The following is a 7,778-nucleotide window of genomic DNA, read 5'->3' on the forward strand; positions in this document are numbered from 1 at the left end:
AAGAAATATAGTTTCAAGTCTTTAAAGTTTAGTTTATCTATGTCGGAACCGTCTTTCGGTTGGACTCCAGAATTGAGCTTCAACTTAAGAAAAATGATTTGGAGTTGTCACCGATCATTTAAAAAATATTTAGATTGATCGGATATCATCTTACCTGATCTACATTTTTATCAGAATTATGTCGGGCTCGAGAATCAATTACAGTCAATGAAAGATTAGCACCCTTGAACTGTCATTTCGATACTATTTAATTTATCGATTGTCTTTATTTACGAAAATTAAAATTGAAATTCTTCTAAAAAAGATCAAAAAAGTTAGATAAAAAATAAATAAATGTATGTATATATAATATATCATAATAAAAAAATAAAAAAATTATAATTATAATATATATATATATATATTCAGACAAAAATTAGTATCTATCATAATAATAAAAATATTGTTAAACGAAATCAAAAGTAGAAATATACTGCATTTCCAGTAAGGGATGGGGTCGGATTGCATTCAATTGAAATGCAACCAAATGATTTATTCGCAAGGCTATTTAGAGGAAAGATAACGGTTTAGCCTGTATTCAGCTTTAGATTACAAAATAGACTCACAGTAGTTCAGGCTATAATCTCGATGGTCTCCAATAATTGGCATCATAAACAATTTTCAACAGTTCTGGTTTTACTTTTCATGAGGTAATGGACTCAAGTAATTTCCTGAATGATATTTGCATACCTGATCCCATTTTCTTGTAATGGGGCAAGAGCCAGTGGTGGCATTGGCATCTCCAAATCCTTGCCTGTTGTACTTAGAGATAGTAGCAAGTCAAAGGTTTATGACTTATTCTCGTTCTTCTCTCTCTTTCGGCTATGCTTCGAGGATGAGTCGCATAGCCACGCTTGGCTCGGATTTTACAAGGCACAAAATCTCCAGGAATATGTAGCAGCTGTTCAACCGTGGCCATCTCAAGTGTTGTTTGGGGAAACAGATGGGATCGTTGATCAAGAGATCTCCGGTTCGGATGAAGGGAAGGGGTGTGAGAGCGGTGCTCTGTCGAGAGTAGTTGTCACAACGGCTAGTCAAAGCGTGACGGCGATCAAGCCCTTGCGGAGTCCGTCGAGGCATGGAATTGTAAGGAGCTGCCCCCATGTGGAGGCCCAAAACAGCTTGAACGATGCACGACAGTGGCCACCCATGGCCGTTGAAGGTGATACACGACCTTCCAGCCCAACCTAGTCCTCGAAGATGAAACCCCCGACCAAGCAAGCGGCAAAAACGACCTTGGACTCACGGTTTACTTACCAAACGACCAGGAACGACAGCACCACGACAGCCCGAGAGTGGAGGTTACATCGCGAGGTCTTTGTGCGAAAACCGATAACCTTGCTCCGTCGATCGATGGCGAGAAGAGTACTTCAATGTGAAGGTTTTGCTTTTTGCTTTCACTGGGAAAGGAGATTGTTGAAAACTTGGTAGTTTCCATTCCTCCTCCATGATTCATGGTCCCCTTCAATGTGGGAAAATCTATCTCTTTATGTTGAACCCCCTCAAGAGCTTAAAGCATTGCCCCAGATTCCCACGTTTATTTTTAGAGAAAAAGGAGCAAACATGTGAGATCTGTGAGGTGGTGGGTGCATGTAGTTGAGATAATAGTGAGTAGTGGGGCCTGTAAAAAATAAAATTAAAAAATATTAATAATAAATAAATAAATAATATAATATAATATTTTTTAGACCCGGTTAAAAACGTCTACAATCTCCTATAAATAGTTTGAATGCGTTAATAAAGTTACTCAAGTTTTTCGCATTTCGCATGCAAATTCAAGGTTTCTCCATTACAGTTAAAAGTAAAGAGGTAATTGTATAGATTTTGATATCATGGTTTCAGTTAAATTCAAGGATTAAAACCTGTTTTAGTAGTGAACTTGCAATTATTGATCTTCCATTAAAACAGTAAGCATTGCAGCAATGACAAGCTCCACAGGGAGATGCCTGAACCATTCAAGTGAACAAGTTCAACTTTTAGTTAATTTTGCAACCAAATTGTTACAATAACACAACATGAGAGAAACGTACATTCAAGCAACCAAGCAACATAGAAAATATATGATCAATCAGTGGCAGCACTAACTCCCAATGTGCATTTCCGTTTCCTTTCAAGCTATTTATGATTCTTTGGTTACTCGATTGAATGATAACATTCTGACGTTGCTGTGATTTAGCCAACTAGAACCTAGCTGCAAAGCAAGAGATTGTGTCACTAGAGACGAATGAGGGAAGACTAGTGCGTTTGCTCCCTTACCCACCTGAATTGCCTGCAATTACAGCCAGACCTATAGTTTTGTGGGTCTGAATCGAAGGCAACTTCGACATTGATTTTGATGAAATTCAGAGGGGATGCCATGTCTGGTGACAGGTAATCATGGAAGATTTCCCTAGCCTCATCCTAATTGTTGAAACATGATCAAGTGATACTCCTTGAAAGAGCCAGAGGTTACGACTCTTCCAAATTGTCCAGCATCTGCATAAAGAAAATTTTAACGACACTAATGAATTTAGTATGGTTTTGGTTGGTGTTCGAGGATGCGTACTTAGCATCGTTATCCTTGATGACAGAGATAGAAAGGTATGGCGAACCACAAACTTATTCTTCTTGAAATGTGTAAATGTTGGTAGGCATAATTGGTTTGTTTTTTTTCAGTTCCTTGGGCTCTGTTTGCATTTTCGTTGCTGGTCTTAGTAATTATCCACCCCCACCCCCCAAAAAAAAGAAACAAAACAAAATTCATCACATTATTGCAACAATTAGAGATTTCAACTAAATGATTGCACATTTTAGTGCTGTATGTTAGTATCACATGCGGTGACACAAACCGGAAAAAAGAAAGAGTTGAAGTAGGACCCCATCCCTTGTCCTACTAAATTCAACATCCATCAAAAGCACTGATGCTGCAATGGCAACTCATCAGCTCGCTTAGCACTGATGTTTCTGCCCCTGGCCTGCAGCTCTGGGGGGGGGGGGGGGGGTTTGTTCAGCTTCTAATGTGCACCGATGCTTCACCCAACTAAGCACTAACATTCCTCTATCCCCAATAAGAAAACTAACACAACAGAACATTGGTTTTTAAGCTTAAAATCAATCTAACACAACAGTTACCCATCAAATTCGAGAAATCTAGTAAAGAAGGGATAAGAAATTTTCTTTACAAACAAAAGGCTGCTTGCTACCTTCTTACTTTCTATTTTCAATCAGTTCAAAGACCCAACTTCACAAAATATGTACTTCCAAATTACAAGATATCAAAATATTTAAAAAGAAAACAGAAGCATCAACAACAAACAATGTAATTTTTTTTTTTGCAGAAAAAAATTGAGATGCAAATCTAATCATACTTTTCTCTCCAAGAGTAAACCAAAAAGAAGACCCAAGAGAGAGCCAATAAAATGTCGCCAACTGTTTGCCTAAGCCAATCCCAAGCCAAATCCTCCACCCTTCTCTCGAACCAGAACCTCCATATCGCTACCATAACATGCAAGGCCGTGCAGCCTTTGGCAAAGAAGGATTGAAAGCTTCTTCTTTGACAAAAGAGACCATTAACAGCAAGAACCCGATGGCGAATAGGAGCAAACCCGAGAAAGAATCGGATGTCCGGATCAAGAGCTGATCGTGTGGGGTAGAGCCCAGGAGCTTCGTGGCGGTCTCGATCCCGTGGGTGAAGGTGTATATTTCCTTCATCTTGAACATCATGAGCGCGCCGCTCGACAAGGCGATCGCTGAGTGGAGAAGACAGATCAGCGTGAAAGCTGACGACGACGACGATGATGTTGTTGTCGACATTTTAGTGGGGTCTTCTTTTTTCTTTCTAAATTCGATTATGAAGTGTTTGGCAAAACAGGAATGGTTGTAGTAAATTAAAACCCTAACCCTAAGCTCATTTCAGGAGTTTTGAAGATTCAGGGGAGCTGGGTTTTTTTTCCCAAGATAGGGATCCGGTGGGACTCACTCCGACACATAAGAATAATATGTTGTAGACACGTGGCATATTCTAAGTAGTGCCGACAGGTAAGAAAGAAAGAGTTTGTACATTTTGTGTTTCTTTTAATTTATTCGGCTGAAAATACTCTTCTCCATCAATTCAAGAGAGTAATTCCCAATTTCGTTTTTTAATTTTATTTTTCAATTGAATTTCTCCATTGTAGATTTAAACATGTTTGGTAATCTTTTTTCAAAATTATCTTCTATTCAATGGGTTTTTGGTGGTATTGGTATCACCATTTGGGATCATAGTTTTATATACATGAAAGAAATGAATGATAATGAGAGATGTTAGAAAGAAGAATTTGGATGAACTGTAAGTAGTTTTTATGGAACATAACTACAACCTCTCTTCCAATGAGTTGGCGATGAACGTATCCGGGAGTGGAGGAGAAAAAGATTTGGCGATAAAACTTCTACCTTGAAACGGTTTTGTTGCCAACTTTGCCGTGACCTAGTGGTGGGGGTGGCAGAAAAATGGCAGGCGGAGCCATCTGAGCCCGACGCTCTAAAATTTCCTTATGGTATTGCTGCAACCAACAGAGAGAGAGAGAGAGGAATGAATGCTTATTAGCCGAAATAGGGAGTCAATTTGCTAATTTTACATCACAAAATTAATTGAGCATAAATACCTGAAAGACAAAGTTGCGCCTTTCACAATCCCAGAACATGTTCACTGTCCAATTTGTCTTTGCCGCAACCTTATCCCTTACTGTCGAAAACCTAATCTGGTCCCTGGAAGTAAAACGGTCCACTTCATTGAACCAAAGACAAGTGAAGAGGTTGCTAATAGGAACATGCTCCCTTATTATTACACATCCTTCAGGAACATCTGCAGAACCAGCAAACCAACATCAAGTATTTTGGTAAAGTAAATAAATAACACAAGATCAAATATCTTCAACTCTACCGCTAGTAATGGGAAGTTTAGCCTCGGAATATGGGGTCAAACCCTCCATTTTATAAAATTCAATCTGAAAGTCAATGGAGGCATTGTCATTTTGCCACCTGCTTTATTTGCCTCAGCTTCAACAAATACATCAAAGCGTTTATAATGCCGAGAAATTGCAAAAGTTGCATTTTTTCTCCACAAGAACCTGTAGGAAAGCTTGAAAAAGTTAGGATAAACAACAAAATTCTATGACATAAAACAACCGAACATTGCGGTAGTCATGGCCATGGGAGTAATCGAAAAGCGATGATAGACTCACATCCAGTATCATTTAATCACCTAAGACCTAAGAATCTTATAAATTTGGAAGTACCTCTCAAGAATTTGATACGGATCTACAAGAAGCTGGAGCTTCCCATCAATCCACAAAGAAAAACGAGCATTTGGAAATAGCCTATGTAGCAGAAGCTTTGGGATCTGTTACAGGCATAAAACGAGTCAAAAGGCATAAAAACTTCTATTAACAATTTAACATAAGGAAGGATATGCAGGGTCAAGCAGCATGCATATCATTTGTAATCTACTAAAATCGGGATTATCTAACCTGAAAGAAACAAAAGGGCACAGTATCATACTATCATCCACATTATAAATACTTACCTTCCCATTGCGCCTTCCATCAGCATAAGGAAGATTACGCACAACAACTATTCTCCATAATCCAGATGTATTACTCTCATTGAGGCTGCCGTTAGCTTTCAAGTCAGATTCTGTTTCTTCATCGACAAACATATAGAAGCAGACAGTTCGCTTGGAATATTCACTAATATGCTTTGGTTCTTGTATGATATCAAAAGCTCCTGAATGAGAATTGGATTATTCCATTAAAATTCGTTGGCTCCAACATATGAATTGAACCCAAAGATATATATATATATATATATTGTATGGTTAAATACCAAATATGGCCGATGCAACCACCACTCCATGGCATTGCTCCATCTCAAGAAGATCATCATCATCGATGTCAAATCCTGTCCCGTGGCCAGGTTTGCTTCCTTGGACAAATCTAGAAAATTCACGACACACATCAATCAAAATACTAAATTGACAAACTAGATCAATATATGAATCTACCTTAGCTGAGCAGAAAGAAAAGATTACTATATGAATCAAGACGTTTAGGATGCCAAAACATGTTCATTTCTAAATTGTAACCCTAATACCTCCCCCAACGAAAACAGAAAGGAGAGGTGAACCATACCCACAATGCACATTCATCGACTCTCTTATGTCATATGAATCATCACGCTGCTTCAATGCAGGATACCCACCAAAGTCAGAACCTCCAAATTCTGTCACTTTATTCAAGTTTTCTTCATAAATATATGTTAAATTCTTAAGAACTGGAGAAAATGATGGCACTTTTGGCATCAAGGCAACAGCTTCCTCCACAGAAAGGTAACATACAGGACAAGCTGCATCATAAACAAGTTAGAAACAATATGTGAATGGGATTAAACCTGAAATAGCAATGTCAGATTATCAAATCCAAAATATATAAACTGAGAAAAATAATGACGGAACAAAGGGGAACTTACGGCGCGGTCCTGATTTTTTTGGGTCTGCTGGTGGAGGGGGTAAACTGAAAGTATTGCATGGATGCCCTGGCGGAAGATTGTAGCCCAGAAAATACAATGGAGGAGGGGGTTTTACCTTAACTTCAGATCCTTCCGCAACAACCGGATGTCAAATTGCGTATTTGGATATTTTGCTCTCCATTTATCAGAGGAGATCCAGACTTATTTAGAGGCAAGCTATCATTTACCTTAGAGACATTGTAGCTTTCCTGAACTTCATCTGTAAACAAGGCACATTACATTCAATTTTGCATGGTCATAACTCATACCCTCACAAATTGAAGCCAACCGGCAGCTAGAAGTCCAAAATAATAATAAAATGAGCTAAAGACCAATTTTCCAAAACCAAAACAAGGAGCGGGGGAAACAAAATTATCCTTGAGTTTGAAAGCTCTAGATGCACATTTCGCTATTCTAACACTCTAACAAGAACCAAAACACCAAAGACAATAGTTTTACAACTAATATCTAAGCAGTATATTATAACTACACAAACTAAACATAGTTTTGCCTACTTTCATCAAAATATCAGAACTCAGAACAACATGCCTAAGGATCACCATTCACCATCAGCTCATTTCTAAAATTCACCATAAACAATCCAATGATGAAGAAAAATAAAGGGGGTTGGTGGGGGGGGGACCAACCTTTACCGATGTATAAGACCCAAACAAAAACGGCGACAGATATGGCACAAAAGAGTAGCATTCCAACCTTTGTCCGGCCGGCAAACTTACTGACCCAATGAAACAATGTATCCTTTTCCTTCAGCACTTTAGAAGGCTTAGTTCTTGTTGCTGACAGCACGTGAATTGGCAAAACACCATCTTCCAGCTGTTTGTCCAAAGACCCGTTAGTGCCTGAACGAATCCCCGATGACCCTCCGATCATGGTCTTTTTATTAAAACCACCACCAATTCAGTCCTCTCTGCAAACCTCACTTAACCCTATAAAATTATATCAACCTAACCAAAACGGTATTAAACTTAAAGCTCATCACTGGACAATAACTCAGCAAAAGGAAAATCCCACTTCAAAATGATCAAGCAAACAACAACTGTTGGGGCGCCAACAAATTGAAGCCAAATGCAGTTCTTAAAAAGAAGAAGAAGAAAACGGAAACCTGGGTTTATCAGTTCTGTGATTGATTGAGGAAGGGTTCTGTGAAATAAATGGAAATGGGGTTTGTTGGTCAAATCTCAAATCATGTTCGAGTT

At 38.6% G+C, this 7,778-nt stretch overlaps 2 pseudogenes; both read right to left on the reverse strand.

Moving 5' to 3' along the window:
- Nucleotides 1–3,193: 3,193 nt before the first annotated feature.
- LOC120194785 lies at nucleotides 3,194–3,945 on the reverse strand (annotated as a pseudogene).
- A 374-nt stretch (nucleotides 3,946–4,319) lies between these two features.
- LOC120194798 lies at nucleotides 4,320–7,452 on the reverse strand (annotated as a pseudogene).
- Between the last annotated feature and the right edge of the window lie 326 nt (nucleotides 7,453–7,778).

This window comes from Hibiscus syriacus, unplaced genomic scaffold (genome assembly GCF_006381635.1).
Source record: "Hibiscus syriacus cultivar Baekdansim isolate YM2019G1 unplaced genomic scaffold, ASM638163v2 tig00117001_pilon, whole genome shotgun sequence".
NCBI lineage: Eukaryota > Viridiplantae > Streptophyta > Magnoliopsida > Malvales > Malvaceae > Hibiscus > Hibiscus syriacus.